This window comes from Hordeum vulgare, chromosome 3H (assembly GCF_904849725.1).
Source record: "Hordeum vulgare subsp. vulgare chromosome 3H, MorexV3_pseudomolecules_assembly, whole genome shotgun sequence".
In the NCBI taxonomy this organism is placed as follows: domain Eukaryota; kingdom Viridiplantae; phylum Streptophyta; class Magnoliopsida; order Poales; family Poaceae; genus Hordeum; species Hordeum vulgare.
Genome location: NC_058520.1, coordinates 436,193,932 through 436,205,438, shown reverse-complemented (window position 1 = coordinate 436,205,438; position 11,507 = coordinate 436,193,932).

The following is an 11,507-nucleotide window of genomic DNA, read 5'->3' as shown; positions in this document are numbered from 1 at the left end:
TATCAAGATACTTCCACTTGTGTTACTCAATATCTATATGTTATATCAAGAGCAATATCATAAAAACATTGCTCGAAAATTACTTATCCTCACGGATTATAGAAAAGTGAGGAAATAATTTGCAAACAAAATACTGCTATAATCCAACAGATTATACACAATCTCATGTTCATGTCAATGGAATTGGTATGAGATGTCCTTCATATTTGCAAAGTTCACGAGGAGTAATCTCCCAAACTATAACCTATTAACTCTTTTCCTTTATGAGTTTTCTCCTAATGGTTTCTCATAAAGGTTTTTAACGAGACAATATAAACACAAGTGCCTTTATATGCCATATCATTTTCTCCTTGTATTTTTCCCACTTGGTTTTAAAGGAGTTTTCAATGGCATGTACGATTGCACTCTTTTCCTTTATGAGTTTTCTCTCAAAGTTTCTCATAATGGTTTTTAATGAGGCAATATCTTCTCAAAGATCATATGCCATACTTTCTATTTTCCCTATCGGGGTTTTTAAAGGAAGTACTCAAGACATATTAATTGTTCTCTTAGCTTATCGATGATTTTTCTCCTTGTTTAAAGGTTTTTCTCATATGAGTTATCAAGAGACAATAATCATCATATGTTGCATCATTTTGTCCTTATTTTTCCACTGGGTTTAAAGGAGTTTTAGCAAGATATCTACTCTATTCTCCTGATATTTTTCCCACAGGGTTTTTGGGGGAGACTTAAGATTATCTGGAAGATTTGTCAAGATGGAAGATCTATATGCAAGAAACTTTCAACGATGAAACGTTCAAGGAGCGGTGTTGTACAAGGGGGAGTGTTAGAAACTAATTAGTAGATTAGTTAGCAAAGGGATGTGTCCAACCCCGAACATTCGTGTCTCTTATTTCTCTCTATTGCCAACACGCACATGTCCTGGAGGGATGCCTCCGAACAAACATCTCTTCTTCGCAGCTCTTCCAGATGTATATATACTTGAGAATCAATAGAAATCAGGACTAATCGTCCATTCATTTTCATTCAATCTCGTTTTACTCTAACATGTTGGTCGGTCGGTTCACCATAACATGGCATGCATGATGATGTGGACATTATGTATGATGTGGCATGCATATGATGTGGATACTGCATATGTAAAAAAATTGAGATCAACTTTTTAAAAACGTAGGATTGGGACAAAAGGGCAACGAGTATAAGGCCAACTCCGGCGCACGACCCTAGCGAGTCCGGTCCTATCCGTTTCGAGCAAAACAGACAAATCTCACGGTCCAGCGCACGTTGCCATGGATGCATCTCGTCCGTTTTGCGTCCGGGCCGACCCATTTTTGGCGCAAACATGCTCCCGGTTTCGGTCCTGGTGGACAACGAGCGGACGCGCTCAAGCCCTCCTCTCGCCCGCGTCGGGGACACGTGGCAGGCGGCCACCTACCTCCCACCCGCTCGTACTTACTGTGTACTTACGATAGGCCCCGCGTGTCATCCACTCAGACGGCGGCCGCCGTACTTCTTAAATGGGGAAGTCGTGGACCGGCACAGAGCACATGCCCACTCCACTGCCTCCTCGGGAACGACACAACGCCCGGACTGCTCCAAACCCTAACTTCTCCTCCTCCCTCGAGCTCCCTGGCCGTCGGCAACAATGGGGTGGTGGAGCACCGGCGGCAAGGGGAAGGGGGCGCACGACCACGAGGTTGGGTCCTCGTACGACCGTCGTTGTTCTTCTCCTTCGCGAAGGCCTGCTCCGGCATCCTTCTCCATTGCCCCTCCGGACGCCCTGGCGCGCTCCCGGCGATATGTCGATGCGGACGTATGCCGCCGATATGTGGTGACAAGGACGCCGCTCCCCTGGAGCGACGCCCACTTGCCAAACAACTGACATCTACCCACCGATGTGGTGCCGATCCCGCCGGTGCCAATGAGCGGCCGTGCCCGTCGCGACGAGATCCAACGCCGCCTACGCCGCCTCCCAGACGACCTCTACTATGACCCGATGTACGCCGTGGATCCCCCACTGTGGGATAAGTGGTTCCGCGATGAGCACGACGTGTGGCGCGCGTCCTACTTTGTCGGTGACCACAACAGTCCGCGACGGGCACGTCCAGATCGTTGGGCGCGCTCATCGAGCCCTTTCCAGGTGTGCGGCTTGACGCCGACCTCATCTCACTCGGACTCTTCGTCGCCACCACCACCTCCTCCCATGACCGAAGAGGAGGAGGCTCGGCTCGTCCAGCGTGGTATGGAAGATTCCATGAACACACACGACGAGCGCCAGTGGGTGGGGCTGAAGGAGATGATGGCCCACTCCGCGGCCGGCGACGTGGCCATCCCGGAGGTGAAGGAGGAGGTGCACGAGGAGCAGCCACTGGTCGCGTTTCCTCCGGAGCTGGTGGGCCAGCGCTGTACGTGGTCATGCACGGCCACGGAGATGGCCCGGGGACCGAGCCTTGGTGTCCCACGCAGCCGCGGTCACCGGTGCGCGAGCCATCGTCACGTGGGGAGGTGGTGCAGGCGCCGCCGACGCCGCCAACCTTCCAGGGGCCGCCAGCCCACCTCTGGACGATGTCGTTGTACGTCGACCTCACTTGTGACGATGACGACAATGGCGTCGCCTCAAGACGGTGACGGGCACGGCAGCGACGACGCATTTTATCTTTTTTAAGTTATGTTAATTAAAGACCGTGAGCCGTGCGGCCGTTGAATTATTAATGTATAATTATTAATTTTTGAATTTTATTTACCTTTTTCTGACATTTTTTATTTTTTTTATTTTTTTAAATGTCGTGTTCGTCCCGAACGGGTTGGGGACGGTCATGCGTTGTGCACACCGATCCAGCCACGGACCGATTCGGACATGACAGCCCCATTATCATCTCAAACAGACAGATTTCGATCTGAACGGGCGTCCGAATGGAATCACGTGCTGGAACTGGCCTAAAAGGAGCGGGAACGAAAAAATAAGTATAAAGGGCACGGAGGCGTACAGTCCATGGCAACACACGGCGTGCACACGCGCCTACCAAAATCGGAAAGGAAAGGAAGAAACGTCCTCGTGGCTCCGGCTCCGCCTCCGCGCGCGTGCGGGTTCCCTCGTGGGCGGGGCCCGGCAGCCGCACGCGCCGGTCCTGTGTCGCGAGACGGCCCGGCAGCGCACGCCCGCCGTGTCGAGGAGCCATTGGGCGGGGGCACAGATCATGTGTCGAGTGCCCAATCATTGATTTTTTATCAAGGAAGAAGCAACTTTGATCTCTGGGGGCATAGCCGCATAGGGTCCATTCACAATACTGCCTTTTCCGTGGCGTCGCCGGCCATACGTATTACTAAGTCGATCGCCTTGCTCGTGAAGAAGTGGAGATGCTTTTTGGAAACACTGGAAACCATCGCACACAGCTGGAGACCATCTCCAAACCGAAGGAGCGGCAGGAGAAAAAAGAGAGCTCCGGCTCACGAATCCACGGTCACACCCAACCTGAGAAAGAGTGGAAACGGACGGCCAAGAAAGAATAAAAAGAGCTATACTGTAGTATGCACGCAGCGAGCTGGGCATGAAGCACGTACGGATGATATTCCGAACCGTGGGCCTTTTGGCTGCGAAAAGCGGCCGCATCTTTTGGATTCCTCTCCGTCGTCCTAAAGCGTGCATCATTCTGATCAAAGAGGCCGCGGGCTGCCTGCCGCCTGTCTGCCTCGTACACGATCGAAGAGGTTGCGGGAGCTCTGCCCGTCTTGACCACTAGCTGCTGAAGCTTTCCTCTGCATGCCCTTGCCCAAGCTGGTGGGCTTGGTTTCATCTTTCATGGTTTGGTGGTCTCTGGTGTACATTGATCGATCTCTCGGTCTGGCTACTTGACGGTGGTGTAGAGATGGACGGCTACATACACGTAGATATGAATGCAGACGGTGCATGATTTCTGAGACAAGGGGCAAGGGAATCCCTGCTAGCAATCCGTGTGCATGCATGCATGCATGCAGCACGGCGATCGATCGAGGGTCGACATGCATACACCACACCACACAGGAGTATCGATGTGCGCATGCATGCACGATGCGTCGTTCTCTTGCGCCCCCCTGATCGCTGCGAGGTGACATGGCCTTGCTGAATCTCCACTAGCTCGTGCCTTTGCTTTTCCTCTGCACGTACGTAACGCTCGTCTCTGAGCTCAGCATATTCTCGTGTGCCAGTGCTCGTCGTTTAGAGGTCAGCCTTGCATGCCAGAAAATTCTTCTCCTCTTCTTTAACTCATTACCGCGTGTCTATTAATTTCCTACTATTGTAGTCCTTCCTCATGTACCACGTGTCTGTAAAATCGTCTTACATTATGAGATCGATGAAGGCCCTGTTTCTTTAAAAAGTCCTAGGACTTTTTTTTAGTTATAACTAAAAAGTCCCTAGTCCCTACACGTTTATTTTCAGAGACTAAACAAGGATTAGAGATCATTAAATGACATGCAAAAAGACCTTGTTACCCCTAGTAATGTAGTAGAAGTTATTAAATGACATGCTAAAAGTAAGGGCACTGTTGAAAAAAGTGTCCAAAAAGTTCCAAAAAGACTCTCCCACAGGGACTTCTTCCTGCAGTCCCAAATACCCCATTTTAGTCCCTAAAAATCCCTCCTGTTTTCTTTCGCATGGGACTAAAAAAGACTTTTTTTAGTGCCTACAGCAAAAAGTTCCTGTAAAGAAATACCCCCGGAATACTCCCTTCATATTTATATATAAAGAAAATAGTAAAATTACAATTTGTAAAAATATAAGGCCATTAACACTAATTAAGGCAATATTAATAGTGTTTCCCTTGTACTAGTACTCCCTCCGTTTCAGTATATAAGTCCGACACGTGTATTTAGGTCGTTAATTTGATCAATTTAATGAGAGACATATATTACAAAAAATATATCATTAGAAACTTTAGATGTTCTATCTTTAATGATATAATTTTTATGTTAAATAATATATTTTATATAAGTCAAATTGACGACCTAGGTACACGTGCATGTCTTATAAACTGTGACGGAGGAAGTACTAAGAAAGGAAAACATTAATTATTTTTTACAGGCATGTGGAAGTGAGATCATTGGCTTGCTTTGCATGATAGAGAAAAATGGACATTAATTTACACGGCAAACAAAAAGATAATCTGCCTTGCAACATTGGTTTAAAATACATTCACTTTTGACTTGCTATTTGTAATATGAATTTGTGGTCTTGTATATAAAAATAAAGGGAATACAATCTTTTAATTAAAAAACGATTGCTTGGTCTGTGAGAAGGGAAAGAATTGCGATTTTCGATGCATGCTAACTTTTTTCTCTCTAGTGCACCGTCTGTGAGTCTTCACTGCTGAACAATTGCATGTGTGAGAAGAAGCATGCGAATCTGAATTTCACGAGGTATGCATTCTCTCCAATGATAACATCATGATTCGGAACCATAGGCAATAGACAAAAACGATTGCTTGCTCTTGTATCATGGCGTGAATCCTATTCTACTTGCGCCTAAGAGCATCTCCAACCGCGATAAATATAACGCGTACGGTAAAAAGTGTTTTTTTAATATGCACGGATGATTATCACGCTCCAGCAGGTGTGGGAAAAACTCACGCACATAACAAAACGGCACGCGCGTGATAGTTTTGGCGCTCGACGTCCAGCATGTCCTATAAAAATCACGCGCTCTTGTCCGCAAAACTCCACCCCGAACACCTACGACTTTGGCTCTGCCCGCGCCCCCGCCGTCGCCGCGCCCTCGTTCCTCATCGCCGACACCCTTCTCCCCCCGACCCACCGCCACCCCCCTTGCCGCCATGGCGTTGCACCGTCGGGGCGGCTCCAGCTACCGCGGGGTCCGCACCCGCCCCTCCGCCATGTTTTATGCGGATATACGCTCCGGTGATACATGTCTCGGGCTCGGGACGTCTGAGACCGCCCAAGAGGCCGCCCGCGCGTACGACGCGATGACGTGGCGGCTCGCCAGGCCACGGTCATAGATGAATTTTCTGGAAGTCCGATCGCGCGAGGAGGCGCTGGCCCGCATGCCTCTCACGAGGCTAATCACCGCGGAGTACCGCCGCATCCACCAGAGGTGGGAGCGTCGCCTCCTCATCGCCCAGACAGATGAGCAGGTCATGAAGGTGTGGCGCCAGCGTTTCCGATGGTATGTCCTCGACGAGTGTGAGTTCTGGGCGCGACGGAGGGCGGTGCGGGCGGATAGGCGTGAGCGGAAGGCTGCAGCGGTACCGCAGTGGGACCTGGGACAGGCGTCCACATGGAGCAGTGATGATGATCGCTGGCATAACGTCTTTCTCACGACGAAATATACCACCAAGGAGAGCGAAGAGTAGTAGTAGTAGTTTATATATCTAGTCTATCTAGTTTATCGTTGTCGTTCGTATCGTTTGGGCTTTAGAGTGTACATTCACTCATTTTATTCCGTATGTAGTCCATTAATGAAATCTCTTAAAAGAATTATATTTAGGAACGGAGGGAGTAGAAGCAAAAGCCACGCTTTGCCGCGGCCGCTCCATCATCCCGACAAAAGAAAATGAAGTTCTTGTGGTTCTTCTCCGTAAAGGAAATTTTTTTGGCCCATTAGCGACAAAATGAGGAGACACAATCTAGCTAAAAAATATGAAGAGCCAACATCATACAATGACATCATAAAGATGAACTAAAATATCGACACAGCAAAATTAACCGTCACAAGAGGGCAAACACAAATAGAATAGGGCTAAAGGAAAAGAAAAATAGAAAAGTGAACCAAAAATTTAAGTGATGGAAACTATGTGATATAATATACATATACAAGCAATGTCACTAATTAAAGTTGAACAACCATGAGACTCCATGGGAGTAATAAATCGGATAAGCCTTTACACTCGATGTAGTTTACTTCAAGATGACTATAGAACACTAAAGCAATGCTCTATTATCTCAAACTTTGTGGTATAAATGTCTTTATTAAAAGTACTCTTAATTCCAAACAGAGCTGCGTTTGTTTCAATCTCGCTCGAACACATGAATACAATCAGAATTATGGGTTTCACAATAACAGAAAGAAATCACAGTTTAAAATAATATATAATTCCTATATCCACGCATCCATTGCTCAGCTCAATAGTTCCTATCATATCTAGGTACTTATGAAACCACAAGTATGTGTTCCTGGGCTGTCAAGTACACATGGTTGCTTATTTTAGAATTCCATCACAGCTACGTAAGATGACACAATGTTGCAACAGTATCAAAGCTAAAACAGAACATAGATCAAGTACCTAGCTATCACCATATTATCCCTAAATTAAAATCGAGAACAACCCAAAAGGCAAGAACTTTCAACATACATCGGATGGTTTAAAATTTTTCCATGAATCATCTTGCCGATGTACCCGACCGTAGACCACATATGTTACAGAAGTGGACCAGAAGCCTATCAATTTGGCAATATGTCATCCGCACAACATGAATAGATAAGAATGAGACATTTGGCACCAAAATTATACAAACAAATAGCTAGAATGTGTCTCTTATGTAATTGTTGCAATCCAGAAACTATACTAAAGGAAAATGGCTAAAATGTGTGTTGTTGTAATTGTTGGCACCAAAATCAGGTAGAAGTATCACTACTCATTGTATAAACTCTCTTTCTTACTTTTTTACTTACTATGGTTGAAGTGAATAATATGAGTAAAGTAATATACATTGCTGAGAGGTGCACCATAAGTGTACTACTCCCTCCGATCCAAAATAAGTGTGCAGTTTTGAACTAAGTTTAGTTTAATCTTAGTTTAAAACTGCGACACTTATTATGGATTAGAGGGAGTACCATATACCACTAATTGTGGAGTGTAAGTTGCAAGAAAAGATAAACAAAATCAAACAAAGACTTGTTGAGCAAATCTAGTGAAAAAAAGAAAAACATAAGTAATGTTACTAATTAAGATGGCTTCCATAGAGCAAGAAAAACAGAGAATTTACCATCTATGGCCAAAGAGGAAAGGCTAAGGCTAAAGGGGGCACATGCAACTGGAACACTGATGAAAAGAAACAACTGAAACATTCTTGTTGCTTGTTGACAAACAAATAAGGGGCAACAACATCAACCCCGCGAGAGGCACACCTATGAAACACAACAATGAGGAAGACTCTCAAATTATGTCCTTCATAAGTATTTATTGACTAAGTCAATCATGAACATGCTACAAAATCAGTTATTAGCATAGCAATTTATTTTTCTTGTGTTTAGATCAAGGTGTGGGCATCAATTAGGATGCTAAAAGAAGAGCAGTAGTTTAAAAGAATGAGAGAAAAATTGGTGTTTATTGTTGGTTATTATTGTTTCTCATAGGTAATTTCTTCTTCTTATTCTAATTATGACTAACCTATCACTAACGTAATTAGTTCTTTTCAAACATAATCTAGCACAAACCTAATTAACAAAAACAACTAAATGAAAAAATAGAGAAAAAACTTACCGGGGAGGGGGCGGCCGGGTGGCGGGGGCGATGGGGCGCCGGGGGCAGTGGGGCCGCGGGGCACCGGAGTTGGGCAGGAGGAGGAGGCAGCAGTGTTGATCAGGAGGAGGAGGCGGCTGCGGCGGCGGGCAAAGGAGGAGGAGGAGGAGGAGGCGGGTTGGGGGAGGGTGGGGGAGGAGGAGGAGGAGGTGCCGGGACGGAGGGTCGAGCACGAACACGAGAAGGAGGAGGAGGTGAGGGAGGGTGGGTGGGTCGGGCACAACGGGGGGATAAGCCCCTCGCTTTGTCGTCTGCCTTTCCTCGGGTGAGACGGAAAAGAGAGGGTGGGTAGACGGCAAATAGAGAGGGTACCGTCAAGTTTTTTTAAACCAAACATTTAGGTTACAACGTTGCCGTCTGCCTTCTTTTTAGATGCGCCGGTCTGTTCTTTGCCGTCTGCGTTTAGGGTGTTTGTCATCCGCTATGAGACAATAAAGAATGAAATGATGGCAAAACGTATATTTGCCATGAGTCCTTTCTTTGTCGTGTGCTTTTGGGAAGCTGACGACAAAGTCCCTTCTTTGTCTTCCGCTAGCAGATAGGAAAGAATAGACTCATGGCAAATTCTTTGTTTCTAGTAGTGTGTATTGGGTGTGTTGGGGATACAAGAGATCTCTTGTATTTGATTGCATGGTTGTTTGAGAGATACCATCTTCATCCTACACCTTCCATGGATTGATAAACCTTAGGAAATCCACTTGAGGGGAAATTACTAATGTCCTACATAACTCTACGCTTGGAGGCCCAACAAAGTCTACAAGAATAAAGTTGTGTAGTAGACATTAAGCTCTATTCTCGCGTCGTTGCGAGGGAGGTGAGTGCTTGAAGGTACATCTTTATATCTTGCAATTAAATATTTTAGTTTCTTGTTTACCACGAGTTTTGTTTATAAAATAAAAATAAAAATGGAATTAAGGTTGCCTCAATTGCCTCACCTTTATAATGTCTTTCGTGAAAATGAAGAATCGGAAAATTGTGCCAAAGTGTTAGAAGAAGAATTTAATAAAATGTTTGGCACTAAATCCTTGGATGATAAGCATGACTTCAATGTTGTTAGTATGAATTCTATGAATATCCATGATGCTAATGATACGAAAATCCAGAAGCTTGGGGATGTTATGTTTGATGAGGACGATATTTTTAGTCCCCCAAGTTTTGATGAGCAACTTTATTATGACGATGGCATGCCTCCTATCTATGATTATTATGATTGTGACATGTATGCTATAAAGAGTGATAGTAACCATGAAGCTTATCATCATTGTCGGAATCGAGGATGTGCAGACCCAATGAAAGGTTCAAACACCTGGGTGCGCTCACTCTCCTACCCTGTTCTACCTCGCGGCTTCACGGCGGCTCTCCGCTAGCGTGGACTACGAAGACTAGGTGAAACACACGGCAATTTACCCAGGTTCGGGCCACCTCATGGTGTAAAACAATACTCCTGCTTGTGGTGTGATTGCTTGAGGTGGAAGACAAGTACAAAGGCGGGTTCTTGCCCTAGCCCAGGGGGGAGGTTGGATCCCCTTCTATGGAGGCCGAGCCTCTCCTATATACTGGCCTTGGTCTTCTTCCCGTGGAAACATTGGGGAGAAGGGTTGCCACAACAGCCATTTTCGATAGGGGACAGGACTGCAGTCCGCCCTAACGAAGGTGGTCTTCCCCTGAAAAAGCTTCTCTTCATGACACGCTGGTGGGCATGACGACATCGTCTGGGTGGCGCTTGGCGCAGGGGACCCGTGCCATGCATCATCTCGGGGATGGCCACTTCCATCGTTGCCGCGGGGTCGGCGGGCGTGGTCACCGACATCTCCTCTGCGGTCGGCGGGGACGACACGATCTCAACGCTGAGTGGCACGCTTGCTGTTGAGGATCTTGACCGCCTAGCAATCCTCCGTTTTGTGGGTGTGCATGTTGTGGAGGACACATAACTTGTCGTCGGTCTTATGAGGTGCGCTGCTGCACGGGGTCGGTGGGGGTCCGAGGTGTGTCACTAGGACCTCGAGGAGCAGCAGCTCGACATGAGGCGAGGCCTACTCGGGCCCCTCGGGCTACGGGCAGCAAGCCGCCACTCGGGGGCGGCTCGCTGGTCGAGCCTCCTGGCTCCGACGGTGGGGGTCGAAGTGGGGCGTAGGGCGCCAAGGCCCTCTTGGCGACGGTGACGAGTTCGGCGACATGGTCTGCCCACGCGTCATATCCTCCATCCGCCGGGCGGTGGTGAAGCAGTTCGCTCGCCATGAGGAGCGCGTCGTGCATGTTCAGGCCCCTCATGTGAACGCAGGCCGAGGCGGAGGCCGGAGGAGATGCAGCACAACGACTTGCTTGATGTGCTGGTGGCCACAGACAACCCTGTTGTCCATGGGTGGCAGGGGCAAAGACGGTGATGGCCACAACACTGGCGGGCCGGTAACGGCCGTCCGGTGTCGAGATCCCGGGGCGCATGCGGTGAGCGTCGGCCGTGGGGCAGGTGAAGCTGGAGTGAAATCGGAGCGGAAGAATGGTGCACACCCCTAACTGGCACGCAAAATGTCGGAATGGGGGCTCCGCAGACCCAAGGAAAGGTTCGAACACCGGGGTGCGCTCGCTCTCCACCCTGGTCTAGGAAGACTAGGTGAAACACACGGCAGTTTACGCAAGGTTCAGGCCACCTCGTGGTGTAAAACCCTACTCGTGCTTGTGGTGAGATTTCTTGAGGTGGCACACAAGTACAAAGGCGGTTCTTGCCCTAGCCTAGGGGGTGAGGTTGGACCCCCTTCTACGGAGGCTGAGCCTCACCTATATACTGGCCTTGGTCCTTTTCCCCAGGAAACATGGGCAGAAAGGGTTGCCACAACGCCCATTTTCGAAAGGGGACATGAGTGTAGTCCGCCATTGAAAAAGATCGAGATGGACCTAGAGGGGGGGGTGAATAGGTACAGTTACAAATTTTAATAGTTACTTAGCAATTTTAGGCAAAGGTGCGGAATATGAGCGTGAGCCTAATAATTGCAATGA